Source organism: Hyperolius riggenbachi, chromosome 7 (genome assembly GCF_040937935.1).
Source record: "Hyperolius riggenbachi isolate aHypRig1 chromosome 7, aHypRig1.pri, whole genome shotgun sequence".
NCBI classification, from domain to species: domain Eukaryota; kingdom Metazoa; phylum Chordata; class Amphibia; order Anura; family Hyperoliidae; genus Hyperolius; species Hyperolius riggenbachi.
Genome location: NC_090652.1, coordinates 85,250,250 through 85,269,731, shown reverse-complemented (window position 1 = coordinate 85,269,731; position 19,482 = coordinate 85,250,250). Strand labels below are relative to the sequence as shown.

Genomic DNA, 19,482 nt, shown 5'->3' with positions numbered 1-19,482 from the left:
CCACGTGGGTGGCCCACCAGGCTGGAGTCGGCGGAGACTGCCTCTGGAGTGGCCAGCGGAGCCACTCTCGCACTGGGGATCTCCACGTGGGTGGCCGAGCAGAGATGTCTGGCAATGCAGCGGGTGTTGGAGCAGCCAGCAGTGCCCGGAGGTCACCCTTGGGCCCGGGAGGGCAGGGCCAGCGTCGGTGGGGACGGGCAGAGGCCCCGCAGCAAGGCAGACCCGGAGAACATACAGTAGGCTCCCAAACAGCTGATCCTGCCTGCAGAGCGGATGGTGTCCCGATGGTCCGGGGGGGCAGCGGCGGCAGGTCAGCGGAGCTCCGTGCAGCTGAGATCCATGCTGCACGTGGGCTCACCAAACAGCTGATCCTGCCTGCAGAGCGGATGGTGTCCTGATGGTCCGGGGGCAGCGGCAGCAGGTCAGCGGAGCTCCGTGCAGCTAAGATCCATGCTGCACGTGGGCTCACCAAACAGCTGATCCTGCCTGCAGAGCGGATGGTGTCCTGATGGTCCGGGGGGCAGCGGCAGCAGGTCAGCGGAGCTCCGTGCAGCTAAGATCCATGCTGCACGTGGGCTCACCAAACAGCTGATCCTGCCTGCAGAGCGGATGGTGTCCTGATGGTCCGGGGGGCAGCGGCAGCAGGTCAGCGGAGCTCCGTGCAGCTAAGATCCATGCTGCACGTGGGCTCACCAAACAGCTGATCCTGCCTGCAGAGCGGATGGTGTCCCGATGGTCCGGGGGGGCAGCGGCGGCAGGTCAGCGGAGCTCCGTGCAGCTAGATCCATGCTGCACGTGGGCTCACCAAACAGCTGATCCCCTCCGAGCAGCTCACCGCTTCCTTGCCTTCCACCCGCGGTCCGTGGCTGTTTGCGGGGCCAGACTGGATTCCACCGATGCCCTCCGCCTCTTACCCCAGCCCAAGACGAGGCAAGAGGTGAGTGGAGGGAAAGACCTCCTCAAAAAGAAGAAAAAGGCCGGAGCCCTGTGGCCGAGGCGACCGAGTCCGGCGCCATCTTGATAGTAACCCCATAACAAGTGTAGCCACAAAAACACCTTAAGTATAGTCCCCTGTATCAGAGAAATGGAAGGTTAGTAGATGGGGCCCCCTACAGCTCTGGGCCCCCCTGTGATTGAAGGTGCTGTATCCCTCTAGTTACGACCCTGCTCTATGGCCCACTTACTATCCAGCCCTGTGAGACAGCGGAGATGGAACAATTACTGAGCAGCGGCACAGATTGTCCCCGTGTTTGTCACCGCTTGACTGTACACGTACATGGCCCTGCGCACAGTCCAGCGAGCAATGTCCTGATCGCTTGCATAGCCGGCAAATACCGTGCCATGTGTGATGACCTTTAGCGCTCTACATTGCTCCATTTTTCGCCCCCTACTTTCTCAAAAACATCGCCACATGCCCACATGCCCATACATAGAAGAAAGAAGAACAGAACTAGGCAGGAATAATGTCATGCATTATCCAAGAGACCTTGGATGCAGTCTGTGATTCACCCAAGGCTGTACAGTACCTCTGTATAATACTAACAATGCACAATGCCGCAGAGATAGCCCTGTACAGCCAACCACAGCTAGCCCGGAGGTGTTCTTTCCATTCACACAGTGCGTCCCTGATAAGACACACAAAACAAAGCCAGCGTCCCCGTGTAGGTGTGGGGCGGCACTGCGAGTGTTAAACACACAGATGTACATAGACTTTCCAGGACATGCCAACCTCAGCCGTGCTGTCAAGCCGTGCTCTGTGATGTGTAGCTGTAGAGTGCCACCTGGCTGGTGTTCTGGCCTGGCTGGTAAAAAGGGGCCTCGGTGCCAATGTTATTAATAGGACAGGCATTAAAGGTGGCCACCATATTGACATGATGGGGAAATCTATGCCATAGCAGCGTGTATCATAGGCAAGCGATGCCAAAGCACTCATTTAACCTTTCCCAGCCTTAGCAGAGGCAAAAACTGATTTCTTTTTATGATGATGATGGAGGTTTCTGTTTCAATTTGTGATTTTGATATGTAAATATTGAAATAAACCTAGCAATGTTTAAACGGCCATACGGCAGGAGCCGGTTGGATGCTCTGCAGGCCTTGGGCTCTGAGCGTGGCTAGCAGGATACGTGCAGCGATCATCTGCAGTTGCCAGGCAGAAAAAGTGTTAAGCAAGTAATTTTTCTGATCTGAAGAACAGAAAGGGGGCTGCTATAGATCCTGGACATGCAAAGGGTTAAACGAGAAGATGGGCATGATTATGTATTGTTGTGCAGCAAGAAATGTGCAGAAGCCATGTATTTGGTAAGAAATGGGGGAATTGTCACTGAGAAGACAATGATCTTGGGTCAGTACATGTTGGCTTTGGCCTGGAGCAGCAAAGATTGATGGTGCATGGCTAGCTTGCAGATATTATATTCTTACCTGTAGCGGTCAGTAATCAGATTGTGGTTGGGAGGCCCCGTCCTGCTGATCTCATCCCGTGGCTGACTGGCTTGGAGCGTGTTGTGCAGCTGTAGTCTGGATCCAGTTGCTCATCAGACAAGAACCCCCCAGTAATGTACAGGCTGGGCCTGCCTCTATGTCCTGACCTGTCCTCTAGCTGCCCAGTAGCTTTAAGCCCTGTCTGTCTCCTGCAGACCTCTGCTGTCTCCTGTCTGACACCTGCACCTTCTGTATCCAGCATCTATCTCATCTCCCTTCTGTGTGTGTCTGCCTGCTCCTGCTCTGATACCTTGTGCTGTCCCTGCACTCTGTACTGTCCCTCCTGCTGCTTCAGTGTCAGTCTCTGCACTCTGTGCTCTCCCTCTGCTGCTTCAGTGTCAGTCCCTGCACTCTGTGCTGTCCCTTCTGCTGCTTCAGTGTCAGTCCCTGCACTCTGTGCTCTCCCTCCTGCTGCTTCAGTGTCAGTCCCTGCACTCTGTGCTGTCCCTCCTGCTGCTTCAGTGTCAGTCCCTGCACTCTGTGCTGTCCCTTCTGCTGCTTCAGTGTCAGTCCCTGCACTCTGTGCTGTCCCTCCTGCTGTTTCAGTGTCAGTCCCTGCACTCTGTGCTGTCCCTCCTGCTGTTTCAGTGTCAGTCCCTGCACTCTGTGCTGTCCCTCCTGCTGCTTCAGTGTCAGTCCCTGCACTCTGTGCTGTCCCTCCTGCTGCTTCAGTGTCAGTCCCTGCACTCTGTGCTGTCCCTCCTGCTGCTTCAGTGTCAGTCCCTGCACTCTGTGCTGTCCCTCCTGCTGTTTCAGTGTCAGTCCCTGCACTCTGTGCTGTCCCTCCTGCTGCTTCAGTGTCAGTCCCTGCACTCTGTGCTGTCCCTCCTGCTGCTTCAGTGTCAGTCCCTGCACTCTGTGCTGTCCCTCCTGCTGCTTCAGTGTCAGTCCCTGCACTCTGTGCTGTCCCTCCTGATGCTTATGTGCTGACTCTCTTGTGTATGGCTCAGTTCCTGTACACTGTGCTTTCTTGTGGCAGTTCCTACACTGTACTATCTCCCCTTCTGTGGTTCAGTCTTTGCAATCTGTGCTGTTCTTCCTTCCTTGGTCCTCTCTTTGTCTCTGCACTCTGTGCTTTCTCTCCTCTGATCCAATGTCAGTTCCTGCAGTCTGTCCTTCTCTGGCCCAATGTCAGTGAGCTGTCTGTGGAGTCTTCTTGCCAGGTCCCTGCACTCTGTGCTGTCTCTTCTCCTCTGGCTCCTGGGTTGATGGTTCTCTCTTTGTCTCTTCCCTTGCTCTGTCTCAGTGTGAAGCTTGTACTGTTCTATCCCTTCACCAGGTCTGTAAGCTCAATCCCTGCAGCCAATGCTATTCTGCTCTGCTCATTCTGCTGCTCTCCCCCCTTTGTCAGTCTCCCCGCCTGTCTCTCCCAGTCTGTGCTTCTATTCCATCAGTGTGTTCTCCCCGTATCCTTTCTCTGTGTGTATTTTCTGTCACTCCACTCCCTGTTTGTCCCCTATTCTTCCACCTCCCCTACACCCTATTCTGTCTCTCCTCTGCTACATTGCTATTCCCCTGCTGTCCTGTGATAACCCTACCTGGCCCTCTCGCTAGCACTCAGCTGCTCTCCAGCCCAGTACAATATAGGTTCAGATTACTGAACACTACAGCAACACAAAGCTTTTTTTTCCCCAAACCAACCAATCAGGCTTCAGTTGTCTTTCACTGGGAAGCTGAACTGTGGAATCTGATTGGCTGCTGATGACCACAGCTCTGTGTTTACCCTGTTTTTCTATCTAGCCAGGATGAATTTAGGGGCTGAAAGAAATACTGTGATTGGGTGGAAGAAAACTATACAGATTTTTGCCTATAGCAATCACTCTGCTTTTACCAAAGAAGACATTACATAGATTAAACAGGAACTGCAGTGAAAAATAAAAAAATGAATAAAATTGCTTATTTTGTTTACAATATTGATTTATAGATTATTTATTCAGTGTTTGCTCATTGTAAAATCTTTCCTCTCCCTGATTTACATTCTGAAATGTATCACTGGTGGTGACATGCTTAGTTCTGCCAGATGATCTGTACGGAATGTTCGCTACTGAGAGTTCTATGCACAGAGGGAGATACTGGTTGCTTGGCAGCTGGAAGACAAGCCAATATTTCCCACAATGCAATGACGTTTGCAGACTGCAAACTGTCAGGACCATGGTCATGACATCACGATGTGGGAGTGGCTTCAGCACAATATCATCCATACAGACCCCCCTGATGAGCTATTGGAGAAAAGGTAAAGATTTCTGGTGGGAAAGGGGGTATCAGTTACTGATTGAGAATTGAAATTATCTCTTGACTGACCTCACTCTAAGAAACCTGAATTCCTACTATCCTATTGGTGGCTGCATACATAAGACAAAAATATGAAAGTATGACTATGAGTATGAGTGGGTATATATGAGGCAGCACAGCTATTAATAGGATCGTGTCCTCATCAAAATATGAGTTGTAGAATAATTCCTTTGAATCGCAGTGTTCAGTGAATCCCTTTTCAGCTTATTTCATAAGTCAACAAGCTTGCCAAGGCAACCAATCAGTATTCATAGCCCAGTATTCTGACCACTCCATAGTGATGACAGGTGAAATCTGGTTGGTTAATTCACTTTTCACATTACAAGTCTCTCATTGTCTTTATTAAACAAGACAGATAGCCTATGGCGTGTAATCGTTCTAATTGAGTGCTAAAAGCCCATCCTGCTGCCTAATCTTAACCCACTCCTGCCTCCTCTTAACTCCTTCCTGCCCAATTTATAATCTTAAGGGCTGGTTCAGACGGACGTTTGTGCAGCGTCTACCGCCAGCGTTCGGGGCTTGGCGTTAAACGCTCCCATTCAAGTGAATGGGAGCATTTGTACCAAGCTCTTACGCGCGTTTACACGAACGCGGCGTCCGGGTCCCGATTTTCCCTGGCGTTCAAGGAGCCCCTGGAAGCTACATGTAGCTTCCAGGGGCGGTTAACCGCGACAGGTAATGTCCCCCTAGGGGAAGAAAAAACGCGACCACATGCGAACGCAACGCGAACGCTGCTGAAAGCCTGAACGCATCACGAACGCAACGGCAACGAACGCAACGCCTCCGAACGTCCGTCTGAACCAGCCCTAACCCCTTCCTGCCTTATGACTAGCCTTAACCTCCCTCTTGAAAAAGTAGGAAATATACTTGGACTTTGCAAAGGCCTTCAACACTGTTCCCCACAGAAGTCTGGTGCAAAAGTTGAGGATGCAAGGACTGGGGAAGAGTCTGTGTTCATGGATAGGGAACTGGCCAATGGACAGAAAACAAAGAGTTGTGGTCAATGGATCGTACTCAAAATGGGAGACTGTTAGCAGTGGGGTCCCACAGGGGTCTGTAATGAGTCCAGTGTTCTTCAATTCATTTATTAATGACCTAGTAGATGCAGTAGTGAGCAATGTTGCTATTTTTGCAGATGATACAAAATTGTGCAGAATCATCAACTCTCAGGAAGATAGTGTCATATTGCAACAGGATCTGGATAGGATGACTATATGGGCACATAAATGGCAGATGAAATTCAATGTTGAAAAATGTAAAGTCATGCATTTTGGTCGTACCAATGGTCTAGCACCATACAAAATAAATGGGATACAGTTGGGGACATCAAACTTGGAGAAGGACTTAGGAGTACTCATTGACAACAAGTTAAATAATCGTACTCAATGCCAAGCTGCTGCAGCTAAAGCTAACAACATTTTGGGATGCATTAAAAGGGAAATAAAAACTCGAGATGCTAGCATAATATTGCCCCTGTTTAACTCTCTAGTAAGGCCACATCTGGAATATGGAATTCAGTTCTGGGCACCACATTACAAAAAAGATATTGCAGTTTTAGAGCAGGTGCAGAGACGAGCAACAAAATTGATACGTGGAATGGAAGGTCTCGCTTACCAAGAAAGGTTAGATAAACTGGGTTTATTTAGTCTAGAGAAAAGACGCCTTAGAGAAGATCTAATTAACATGTATAAATACATCAGAGGGCAATATAATAGCTTGGCAGATGAGCTTTTTGTCCCTAGGCCTTCTCAAAGGACTAGAGGACATGATCTGCGAATGGAGGAAAAACGTTTTAGCCATTTATTTAGGAAAGGGTTCTTTACAGTAAGAGTGATTAAGATGTGGAATGCATTGCCACAGGAAGTCGTTATGGCAAACTCTATACCTGCATTTAAAGGGGGCTTAGATGCTTTCCTTGCGTTGAAAGACATCCATGGCTACAATTACTAGGAAATGCCTAATGATGTTGATCCAGGGATTTTATCTGATTGCCATCTGGAGTCGGGAAGGAATTTTTCCCTTTTGGGGCTAATTGGACCATGCCTTGTAAGGGTTTTTTCACCTTCCTCTGGATCAACAGGGATATATGAGGGAGCAGGCTGGAGTTGTACTTTGTACTGGTTGAACTCGACGTATGTCTTTTTTTAACCAAAATAACTATGTAACTATGAAATTGCAGGGTTATAGTAAACATCAGATATGATTAATGGTTAAGGTTGGGTATAGATTAGGATGTATTAGAGAATAGGGCAGGGGAGGTTAATGTTATCAGTTAGAGTTTAAGGTTTAAGGCTAGGCATCAGGAAGGGGTAACATTAGATGGGGATTCTAGGACTAGGTATCAGGAAGGGATAACGACAGGAATAGGAGGTTAGGACTAGGCAATACAATGAGTAAACGACAGGGGGGTTAAGGCTAGGCATCAGGGAGGGGTGACATTAGAGGGGGAGCATGGGGATAGGCATCAGGGAGGGGTGAAATTAGAGGGGGAGCATGGGGCTAGGCATCAGGGAGGGGTAATATTAGAGGGGGAGCTTGGGGCTAGGCATCAGGAACAGGTAACATTAGATGGGGAGCTTGGGGCTAGGCATCAGGAACAGTTAACATTAGAGGGGGAGCATGGGGCTAGGCATCAGGAACAGGTAACATTAGAGGGGGAGAATGGGGCTAGGCATCAGGGAGGGGTGACATTAGAGGGGGAGAATGGGGCTAGGCATCAGGGAGGGGTGACATTAGAGGGGGAGCATGGGGCTAGGCATCAGGAAGGGGTGACATTAGAGGGGGAGCTTGGGACTAGGCATCAGGAAGGGGTGACATTAGAGGGGGAGAATGGGACTAGGCATCAGGAAGGGGTGACATTAGAGGGGGAGCTTGGGACTAGGCATCAGGAAGGGGTGACATTAGAGGGGGAGAATGGGGCTAGGCATCAGGAACAGGTAACATTAGAGGGGGAGCATGGGGCTAGGCATCAGGAAGGGGTGACATTAGAGGGGGGCATGGGGCTAGGCATCAGGAACAGGTAACATTAGAGGGGGAGAATGGGGCTAGGCATCAGGGAGGGGTGACATTAGAGGGGGAGCATGGGGCTAGGCATCAGGAAGTGGTAACACTAGAAGGGGAGGGTAGGGCTAGGCATCAGGAAGAGGTAACATTAGAGGGGGGGGGGGAGGGGAGGGCTAGGCATCAGGAAGTAGTAACACTAGAAGGGGAGGGTAGGGCTAGGCATCAGGAACAGGTAACATGAGAGGGCAAGTTTGGAGCTAGGCATCAGGAAGCTGTAACATTAGAGGGGAAGGAATCAGGAACAGGTAACATTAGAGGGGGAGCTTGGGGCTAGGCATCAGGAACAGGTAACATTAGAGGGGGAGCATGGGGCTAGGCATCAGGAACAGGTAACATTAGAGGGGGAGCATGGGGCTAGGCATCAGGATCAGGTAACATTAGAGGGGGAGCTTGGGACTAGGCATCAGGAACAGGTAATATTAGAGGGAGAGCTTGGGGCTAGGCATCAGGAAAAGGTAATATTAGAGGGTGAGCTTGGGGCTAGGCATCAGGAAAAGGTAATATTAGAGGGTGAGCTTGGGGCTAGGCATCAGGAAAAGGTAATATTAGAGGGTGAGCTTGGGGCTAGGCATCAGGAAAAGGTGATATTAGAGGGGGAGCTTGGGGCTAGGCATCAGGAAAAGGTAATATTAGAGGGGGAGCTTGGGGCTAGGCATCAGGAAAAGGTAACATTAGAGGGGGAGCTTGGGGCTAGGCATCAGGAAAAGGTAATATTAGAGGGGGAGCTTGGGGCTAGGCATCAGGAAAAGGTAATATTAGAGGGGGAGCTTGGGGCTAGGCATCAGGAAAAGGTAATATTAGAGGGGGAGCTTGGGGCTAGGCATCAGGAAAAGGTAATATTAGAGGGGGAGCTTGGGGCTAGGCATCAGGAACAGGTAACATTAGAGGGGGAGCTTGGGGCTAGGCATCAGGAAAAGGTAATATTAGAGGGGGAGCTTGGGGCTAGGCTACAGGAACAGGTAACATTAGAGGGGGGGGGGGCTTGGGGCTAGGCATCAGGAACAGGTAATATTAGAGGGTGAGCTTGGGGCTAGGCATTAGGAAAAGGTAATATTAGAGGGTGAGCTTGGGGCTAGGCATCAGGAAAAGGTAACATTAGAGGGGAAGCTTGGGACTAGGCATCAGGAACGGGTAATATTAGAGGGAGAGCTTGGGGCTAGGCATCAGGAACAGGTAACATTAGACGGGGAGCTTGGGGCTAGGCATCAGGAGCAGGTAATATTAGAGGGAGAGCTTGGGGCTAGGCATCAGGAGCAGGTAATATTAGAGGTAGAGCTTGGGGCTAGGCATCAGGAACAGGTAATATTAGAGGGAGAGCTTGGGGCTAGGCATCAGGAAAAGGTAACATTAGAGGGGGGGGGGGCTTGGGGCTAGGCATCAGGAGCAGGTAATATTAGAGGGGGAGCTTGGGGTTAGGCATCAGGAAAAGGTAATATTAGAGGGGGAGCTTGGGGCTAGGCATCAGGAAAAGGTAACATTAGACGGGGAGCTTGGGGCTAGGCATCAGGAGCAGGTAATATTAGAGGGGGAGCATGGGGCTAGGCATCAGGAAAAGGTAATATTAGAGGGTGAGCTTGGGGCTAGGCATCAGGAACAGGTAATATTAGAGGGAGAGCTTGGGGCTAGGCATCAGGAAAAGGTAACATTAGAGGGTGAGCTTGGGGCTAGGCATCAGGAAAAGGTAATATTAGAGGGGGAGCTTGGGACTAGGCATCAGGAACAGGTAATATTAGAGGGAGAGCTTGGGGCTAGGCATCAGGAAAAGGTAATATTAGAGGGTGAGCTTGGGGCTAGGCATCAGGAAAAGGTAATATTAGAGGGGGAGCTTGGGGCTAGGCATCAGGAAAAGGTAACATTAGAGGGGGAGCTTGGGGCTAGGCATCAGGAAAAGGTAATATTAGAGGGGGAGCTTGGGGCTAGGCATCAGGAAAAGGTAATATTAGAGGGGGAGCTTGGGGCTAGGCATCAGGAAAAGGTAATATTAGAGGGGGAGCTTGGGGCTAGGCATCAGGAAAAGGTAATATTAGAGGGGGAGCTTGGGGCTAGGCATCAGGAACAGGTAACATTAGAGGGGGAGCTTGGGGCTAGGCATCAGGAAAAGGTAATATTAGAGGGGGAGCTTGGGGCTAGGCTACAGGAACAGGTAACATTAGAGGGGGGGGGGGCTTGGGGCTAGGCATCAGGAACAGGTAATATTAGAGGGTGAGCTTGGGGCTAGGCATTAGGAAAAGGTAATATTAGAGGGTGAGCTTGGGGCTAGGCATCAGGAAAAGGTAACATTAGAGGGGAAGCTTGGGACTAGGCATCAGGAACGGGTAATATTAGAGGGAGAGCTTGGGGCTAGGCATCAGGAACAGGTAACATTAGACGGGGAGCTTGGGGCTAGGCATCAGGAGCAGGTAATATTAGAGGGAGAGCTTGGGGCTAGGCATCAGGAGCAGGTAATATTAGAGGTAGAGCTTGGGGCTAGGCATCAGGAACAGGTAATATTAGAGGGAGAGCTTGGGGCTAGGCATCAGGAAAAGGTAACATTAGAGGGGGGGGGGCTTGGGGCTAGGCATCAGGAGCAGGTAATATTAGAGGGGGAGCTTGGGGTTAGGCATCAGGAAAAGGTAATATTAGAGGGGGAGCTTGGGGCTAGGCATCAGGAAAAGGTAACATTAGACGGGGAGCTTGGGGCTAGGCATCAGGAGCAGGTAATATTAGAGGGGGAGCATGGGGCTAGGCATCAGGAAAAGGTAATATTAGAGGGTGAGCTTGGGGCTAGGCATCAGGAACAGGTAATATTAGAGGGAGAGCTTGGGGCTAGGCATCAGGAAAAGGTAACATTAGAGGGTGAGCTTGGGGCTAGGCATCAGGAAAAGGTAATATTAGAGGGGGAGCTTGGGACTAGGCATCAGGAACAGGTAATATTAGAGGGAGAGCTTGGGGCTAGGCATCAGGAAAAGGTAACATTAGAGGGGGAGCATGGGGCTAGGCATCAGGAAAAGGTAATATTAGAGGGGGAGCTTGGGGCTAGGCATCAGGAACAGGTAATATTAGAGGGAGAGCTTGGGGCTAGGCATCAGGAAAAGGTAATATTAGAGGGGGAGCTTGGGGCTAGGCATCAGGAAAAGGTAATATTAGAGGGAGAGCTTGGGGCTAGGCATCGGGAAAAGGTAATATTAGAGGGGGAGCTTGGGGCTAGGCATCAGGAACAGGTAACATTACAGGGAGAGCTTGGGGCTAGGCATCAGGAACAGGTAACATTAGAGGGGGAGCTTGGGGCTAGGCATCAGGAAAGCACCAAATGGAAGAGAAATGACAATTGAAATAGTCACCAGCAACATCAAATTACCCAAAACACCAAATCTCGTCAAGCATTTTGCTGATACATGTGGTCCACACCAAATTCATGGCCACTGATCCCAAAGATACTCCTTCTTAATGCCTAACCTTATCACCTTCTTGGAGTCTGAACTCAACTACGCCCTGCTTCTTACCTAACCTTAACCCCCTCTATTGGTCCTTCACATTAACGGTTAACCTCTTCTTTCTTGATGCCAAAACTTAACACCTCTGCCTAGTATCACAAGGTAATTTACCCAGAACCTAAGCCCTGTCCAACATTAACCTCCCCGGTAGGATAATTCAATAGATATACAGCAGCTATTTAAAGTCTACTCTCTGCCTTTGTGAAGGCAGATCTCATATATATACAGTATATGTCACTCTGAAGCCCCCATCATGCCTGTATTTTTATTGTCAGGGACACAGCTCCCTGGAATCACGTCTTCCCCATGTCACATAATTGGCTTCAGCTGGGTCCTAGAGGAGGGCTGCCGGTTTCTAGGTCAGTCGTGCAGGAAAAGAAAGGTTGGAAATGGAGCATTGTCTCTTTAACAGCAGGTGTTTTGGGCTTCCCTTAACCCTTTCTTCTACAACGGCGTGAAGGGCTTTCATCTCACTGCATAGCAACCACGGGGATAGCACATTCCTATAGCACGACTCATTGCTGTGTATTGCTTTATGTGATATCTGGTCCAGATATAGCCAGAACATACCAGAGGCAGGGAAACCTATTCTATCTGAAGCTATATTTCAAAACACAAATGTGCACAGCAATCAGGTATATCCAATTTGTTCGCCTCCTCTCAACTGTAATATCAGCAAAACACATACGAGAGGTATAAAGCCACACAATAAAATCATAGAAATGCCCACAATAAGATGCAGCAATAATGATTGATGATTAATGTTCCACACGTCGTAAAGGCTGAAACAGCTCAGTTCAGTACTTCATTCCAAAAAATAGCCTCCACCACACCCTTTTTAGAGATGGCCCGAACGGTTTGCCGGGCGGGTAGTTCGCGCGGATTTCAGCTGTCCGCATCCGCGGCGGGTAGCAAACATAGCGCTTTCGACTCGCTCCCTATACTTTATCATTGGGCTAAACTTTGACCCTCTACATCACAGTCAGCAGACGCATGGCAGCCAATCATGCTGCACCCCCCCACGGACCCCTGCCCCACCATAAAAACGCAGCAGTGTTCGCCATGTTCTCAGTCTCTGGCTGCTGCTATAGTGAGAGGAAGGGATAGACATTGCTGTATAGATAGGTAAAGCGTTAGTTAGGCTCTTGTTAGCTTGCTCCTCGCTGAAATTTGTTGCTGAAAGCACCCCTAAAAAGCTTTTTTGAGGGCTAAGATTTTTCTGATGTGTTTTTTTGTGTGTGTGACACTGCATACAGCTCACAGTTCCAGCTGGCCCTTGCTGTACTCCGCCAACACACTGTATTACCAGTGCATATCTTTCCACTGTATTTGTGATTGAACTTACTATAACATAGGTCTCTGTGTGGGTGACACACTGCATAGATACAGCCCACGGTCCCAGCTGGCATTTGTAGTCCGCCAGCATACTGTATTATACCAGTGCATATCTTTCCACTGTATTTGTGATTGAACCTACTATAGCATAGCTCTCTTTGTGGGTGACACTGCATAGATACAGCCCACAGTCCCCGCTGGAATTTGTAGTCCACCACTGCCAGCACACTGTATTATACCAGTGCATATCTTAGTGTCACTGTATTATACCAGTGCCTATCATAGTGTCAACTAATGACAACCCTTTTCGGCTGTTTGTGGCAGTGAGTTAAACAGTAAGTTTGGTCTGTCAGTGTGAAGCAGTACACTACTTACACTACCTGATCGATGTATACACACACACAAGATGTTTTAAAGCACTTTATGCCTCCAATTTAGGAATACAATGTGATTTCTGCCCTTTAGGGCTTATAAATCTGATGTTCGGGCCATCTCTACACCCTTTGTGTGAGACTCACCATCATATAAGACCTCCAATAGGTCTAATGGCGCCTTGGGACCATTAAAAGGGTCCTCCCTCACCTCCCTGGCATCCGCTGTAATCCTCCTCAGACTGAGTTTCACAAAGGTCCTCCACACTCTGTTATCCTTATACTACTGTTATACCCATACCATTCCAAATAACCTATCAATCCAACAATATCCTGCGCTTGATCAATTTTCTGGTATGTACCCTTAATTAAGGGGAGCCAATAGTGGTTATTCTAAGCTACCAAATTTATACAATTCCACAATTGTGCAACAGTATAGGTTGAATAACCACAAAGTCTGCTCTGTTTTAAAGGGGATTAGGGGTAATTTTGTATGGCAGTTTTGTAATAAAGACGAATATGTTTAGTAGACAACTGTGGAATTGTATGGATTTGGTATTCCAAATAACCTCGGATAAAAAAGGCTAATATAGTGTAATACTGCTTCAATATTTATTGACTTTGCACTCACACTTTCCATCGATAAAATGCAGGTACAAAGTCATTTATTACACGGGCTCTCCCCTGTTTGTAGGCCTCTGGCTGGGCAGTGCCTCTCCTTGGTCGTCTGGGCTGATCTCGTATAGGTTGCCGCGGGCACATCTCGGTCAATGGGTCCCACGATGCCGGCATTTGCTGCTCTTCTAATTTAGCAAGTCAATGGCATCGCATTTGACATGCTCTGTTTTGCCAATTTTCCCATTCGAATGCCCTGCAAGTCAATAGAAATATGAATTTTTGCAGTCCAAATGCGAAAATTCACATACCAATGTGAAGTTAAGGACATACAATTTCATGTAAATTGACTTCATCGGTATGCACAAAAAATTGGAATTCGAACATTTGAATTACGCGAGCAAAAAAAAAGGAATTGGCGCACTTAGGGCCTTTTTACACTTAATGCGTTTTTTTTTCCCTCGATACTAATCTGAAGGGAAGTTTCATTCCATCATGTGACAGTGGTGTGAAAAACTATTTGCCCCCTTCCTGATTTCTTATTCTTTTGCATGTTTGTCACACTTAAATGTTTCTGCTCATCAAAAACCATTAACTATTAGTCAAAGATAACATAATTGAACACAAGATGCAGTTTTAAATGATGGTTTTTATTGTTTAGTGAGAAAAAAAAACTCAAAAACCTACATGGCCCTGTGTGAAAAAGAAATTGCCCCCTGAACCTAATAACTGGTTGGGCCACCCTTAGCAGCAATAACTGCAATCAAGCGTTTGCGTTAACTTGCAACAAGTCTTTTACAGTGCTCTGGAGGAATTTTGGCCCACTCATCTTTGCAGAATTGTTGTAATTCAGCTTTATTTGAGGGTTTTCTAGCATGAACCGCCTTTTTAAGGTCCACAACATCTCAATAGGATTCAGGTCAGGACTTTGACTAGGCCACTCCAAAGTCTTCATTTTGTTTTTCTTCAGCCATTCAGAGGTGGATTTGCTGGTGTGTTTTGGGTCATTGTCCTGCTGCATCACCCAAGATCGCTTCAGCTTGAGTTGACAAACAGATGGCCGGACATTCTCCTTCAGGATTTTTTGGTAGACAGTAGAATTCATGGTTCCATCTATCACAGCAAGCCTTCCAGGTCCTGAAGCAATAAAACAACCCCAGACCATCACACTACCATCACCATATTTTACTGTTGGTATGATGTACGTTTGCTGAAATGCTGTGTTACTTCTACGCCAGATGTAACGGGACACGCACCTTCCAAAAAGTTCAACTTTTGTCTCGTCGGTCCACAAGGTATTTTCCCAAAAGTCTTGGCAATCATTGAGATGTTTTTTTAGCAAAATTGAGACGAGCCTTAATGTTATTTTTGCTTAAAAGTGGTTTGCGCCTTGGATATCTGCCATGCAGGCCGTTTTTGCCCAGTCTCTTTCTTATGGTGGAGTCATGAACACTGACCTTAATTGAGGCAAGTGAGACCTGCAGTTCTTTAGATGTTGTCCTGGGGTGTTTTGTAGCCTCTCGGATGAGTTTTCTCTGCGCTCTTGGGGTAATTTTGGTCAGCCAGCCACTCCTGGGAAGGTTCATCACTGTTCCATGTTTTTGCCATTTGCGGATAAAGGCTCTCACTGTGGTTCGCTGGAGTCCCAAAGCCTTAGAAATGGCTTTATAACCTTTACCAGACTGATAGATCTCAATTACAGTACATTTGTTCTCATTTGTTCCTGAATTTCTTTGGATCTTGGCATGATGTCTAGCTTTTGAGGTGCTTTTGGTCTACTTCTCTGTCAGATAGCTCCTATTTAAGTGATTTCTTGATTGAAACAGGTGTGGCAGTAATCAGGCCTGGGGGTGACTACAGAAATTAAACTCAGGTGTGTTAAACCACAGTTAAGTTATTTTTTAACAAGGGGGGCAATAACTTTTTCACACAGGGCCATGTAGATTTGGAGTTTTTTTCTCACTAAATAATAAAAACCTTCATTTAAAACTGCATTTTGTGTTCAATTATGCTATCTTTGACTAATAGTTAACGTTTTTTGATGAGCAGAAACATTTAAGTGTGACAAACATGCAAAAGAATAAGAAATCAGGAAGGGGGCAAATACTTTTTCACACCACTGTATGTGTCCAAACCGCTCCCGATCAGGGGTGCAGCTAAGGTTTTGGTGGCCCCAAGCAGTCACTAACTTGAGGCCCCTATCCCTGAGGCGAAAAAATGGGTAGCCACACCACAAAACAAGCTGAAAAATGGGCGTGACCAAACATGATGTGGGTGGAGCCAAATACTAGCAGTTTCTAGGCTAAATTGCACCCAGGGCGAGGGTGTAAAATGCGCCCCCCCCCCCCCATGTGGAGACAGGTATAGATTAGCCAGGTCTAGCTGCCTCCTGTATAGGTAGCCATAGGTCCCCCCCAGTATAGGTAGCCCGTACAGTTGCCCCCAGTATAGGTTAGATAGGTAGGTGCCTCCAATATAGGTAGCCAGCATAGTTGCCCCCAGTATAGGTTAGATAGGCATATGCCCCCAGTATCAATAACGGGATCGATTTCCCTGTGATAACTTCGGAAAATCATTTACACTACCGAATGGGAGAAGATCAGACATGACAGAAATAATCGTCTGATTCCAGTCGATCGGACAGGGAATTGCATCGTGTGTACCCCAGCATAAAGGAGCGGGCCCAATTGTATCACACAGAGAATAGCGGCTGTAGAGTTATAATCCTGAGTTTCCTCTGCACTCCATTCTCTTCCTACCTGTGTCCTTTGTCGTCTTCCTGGAATAGGACGAAGCATGAGCTCAGTGTTTTCCATTATAATTAAGGCAAGGTTGAGGTTTTTTTATATATTTTTTAATAGAACCGACGCTTTTGGTAATTAAGGCTCTGAGAAGCAAGTTGCAATTGTGCTTTTGCACCGATACTTTATTAAAAGCCCCCGTCTGTTATATATAGCTAATCCTTGTCATCTCGTGCTAATTGCCGACGGATGTGGCTTCTCTTTGTACTGCTGGGCTTATGCCATGTGTGTAAGTATAGCTCTGAATTAGAACTCTGTACCTTTGCAGCATCACATAGGGGAATCGGGAGCAGACTGCATACCCACCGTGTCCTTGGTTTGCTAATGTTGTCCTGCCTTCAGATGATTGTTCAACACAGCAGGAACTTCCTTGGGTAACTTTCATGCAATCAAAGGCTCCTCCAAAGTTCTGTGTGTACTTTCCCATAGGAAACAAGTGGCTGTATTCGGTGTGAGGCCCATTGTGTACCCTGCGTGGCACCCAGGCATCTGACGCCCCATAATCCAGACTATGGCACATGTTCCGCTTCTTCACATATTAGAATGGAGACAAATTTTCCATCTTACTTAACATGTGCCTCCATTCACAGAAATAGGAAAGGGCTGCCTTTGTTGTGGACAGGATGGAATCCAAGCCAGCATGTTGCATCCAATTTATCCTAGAAATTTGATGCACAAATTACTGTAGCGTACCTCCCAACTTTTTGAGAGGAGAAAGAGGGACACTTAAGCCACACCCCTGGCCACGCCCCCGGCACACCCCTAGTCACGCATACCATAAAGATTTCTTAAGAAAAAAAAACTGTTTTATAATTCAAATCACACTGGCCCTTTCTATCCTGGTGCACTTTCCTTCATATGAACATTTGAAAATAAGAAATATATCAATTTAAAAGATGGGAATAAAGTTTAGAGGCAATTAAACACATTTTTCAGTAGAGAAATATATATATTTACATAGAAAGAGGGACAAAGTCCTGAAAAAGGGACAAATGAGGAGGAAAGAGGGACTGTCCCTCCGAAAGAGGGACAGTTGGGAGCTATGCTGTAGGAGTGTCTATTCTCCTCCTGGGTGACCCAGATTATTGTTCTCTAAGTGACTGGCCACCTACACTGTTTATTTGTGTTATTGAGATATAATGTAGTATATAGAGCTGCATACATTTGAAAAAGCTGCGCACTAATTTAGGCGAAGCGTTAAATAACAATAATGGTAAATAACAATTGCGGTAGTAGAATATTGGTAGATTTACCGATGTTCTACATCAGTGAAAAATTGGCAATATTTGCAGATATTTCACTATAACCTAAGCTCTCCCTACTCTCACACAGAACCCTCCCCCTTGGGCAACTAACATTAGCTGATTTTTGGCCATGCTTTTATTATCTGCTTATTATAGAGCTTACATTGTTAGAATGTATGCAGCCCCGGGCCGCCCATGAGGCAGGGTGAGGCAGGTTCCTCAGGCGGCAGTAGTGGGGGGGGAGCGGTGCCCGTCTGGCCGTGGGTGGTGGTGGCTGCCGAGCTGCAGGGGGTAGCAGCCAGGAAGGGGGACAGCGGGCACAGCGGTGGGGAGGGGTGTTGGACCTCCCACACCTGGGTCCCTCTCCAGCTATTAGCGCTGTGTACAAGTATCAGTTAGCGGGCAGGGAAGCGATGACTCACCTCCTTACATTTCAGCGCTGTGCTCCAACTTCTCCCACTATGGAACATGCGCTGGCTATCCTGGTACTTTAGCTCAGTCGAGGTCTATGGAGCAAGCACTGTCTGACCGCACGCGTGTCTCCATTGTGCTCCCGTAACTGATAGCATTCTGCACCTGTGCTATGAAGCGCGACTGAACTAATGTACTGGACGGCCAGCAGACGATCCGAGCAGCCTGGGTAGGCGGGGAGGGTGGAATATCCAGGTAAGTATAAATGCATTATTTTAATCCATCTCGGGCACACATTAAAGCTGAATTATTGCAAATACTTTGGGGTTGATTCACTATAGTAAATAGCGTGCCTTATCAGAGTTAACATACCTTATCAGGGTTAACATGCTTAATCAGAGTGAACGTGCCTTATCAGAGTAGCATAGCGAGCACTGTGAACTTGCGCCTGCTACTTGGCAGTGATAAGAGCTCAACTAGTCCTGTCCTGAGTCCCTGCGGGTCCAATCACTTTAAAGGACATTATCCCCGCGCTTAGATTGGCTCAATAGGCTGCCTGTCACTTGTCAGGAAACTTGACAGGCAGCCTATTGGGCTAATCAAAGTGGCGGGATAATGTCCTTTAAAGTGATTGGAGCCGCAGGGGCTCAGGGCAGGACGAGTGGATCTCTCGTCATAGCCAATTTACAGGCATACGTTTGTATCGCTCGCTTTGCTACTCTGATAAGGCATGTTAACTCTGATAAGGCACATTATCTCTGATAAAGCATATTGACTCTGATAAGGCATGTAAACTCTGATAAGGCACGCTATTTGTTAAACCCTGTCAACTCCTATGTGTTTTAAAGTAAAGGTGCCCATACACTAACGCGATTTCCTGTCGATAGACAGCAGATTCAATCACTGTGATCAAATCTGCTGTGAAATCAATAACACAAACGCGGACCGATTGACCGATTTCCATCTGAAATTGATTGATTCCGTCGATCTGCCCAGGCGGAAAATTCCACTCGATCGCCAGCGGGTTGGGAGCTCGTCGTTAGCTGCGTTCGATACGGCGATGATCGACGCAGCAATACATCACCTGTCCAGCTGGCGTGAGGCCTCGGGTCCCGCTGTCTCTCACTTCTTCCGGCATCTTCGCTTCACTTCCTGTCCCGTCCTGTGAGAAAGCAAAGTTCAAACAGTAGAGGGCGCTCTACTGTTTGAACTTTCTGCTTGTGGCAGGACGGGACAGGAAGTGAAGATGGAGTACGCTGGAAGAAATGAGACTGCGGGGATCCGGGGAATCGCGCCATCAGACAGGTAATGTATTGCGGTTGGCCAGGGTCTGTTTGCAGTGTATGGGCAGCCATTAGATCCCTCTCTGATCAGATTTGATCAGAGAGGGATCTATCTG

General features: G+C 47.9%; 1 protein-coding gene across 3 annotated transcripts in view; it reads right to left on the bottom strand.

Annotated features, from left to right (window-relative positions):
* Positions 1-19,482, bottom strand: part of SBK1 (SH3 domain binding kinase 1) — a 163,568-nt gene that overhangs the window by 62,346 nt on the left and 81,740 nt on the right. Inside the window, exon 1 of one of the 3 annotated variants that reach the window (XM_068244196.1) lies at positions 2,419-3,973. The exons of 1 other annotated variant lie outside the window; for it this stretch is intronic. The gene's annotated coding sequence lies outside the window, so the exon portion shown is untranslated. Of the gene's footprint in view, positions 1-1,729; positions 1,952-2,418; positions 3,974-19,482 lie in introns of those variants that run through there. One more of the 3 variants, XM_068244200.1, reaches the window with a different exon arrangement.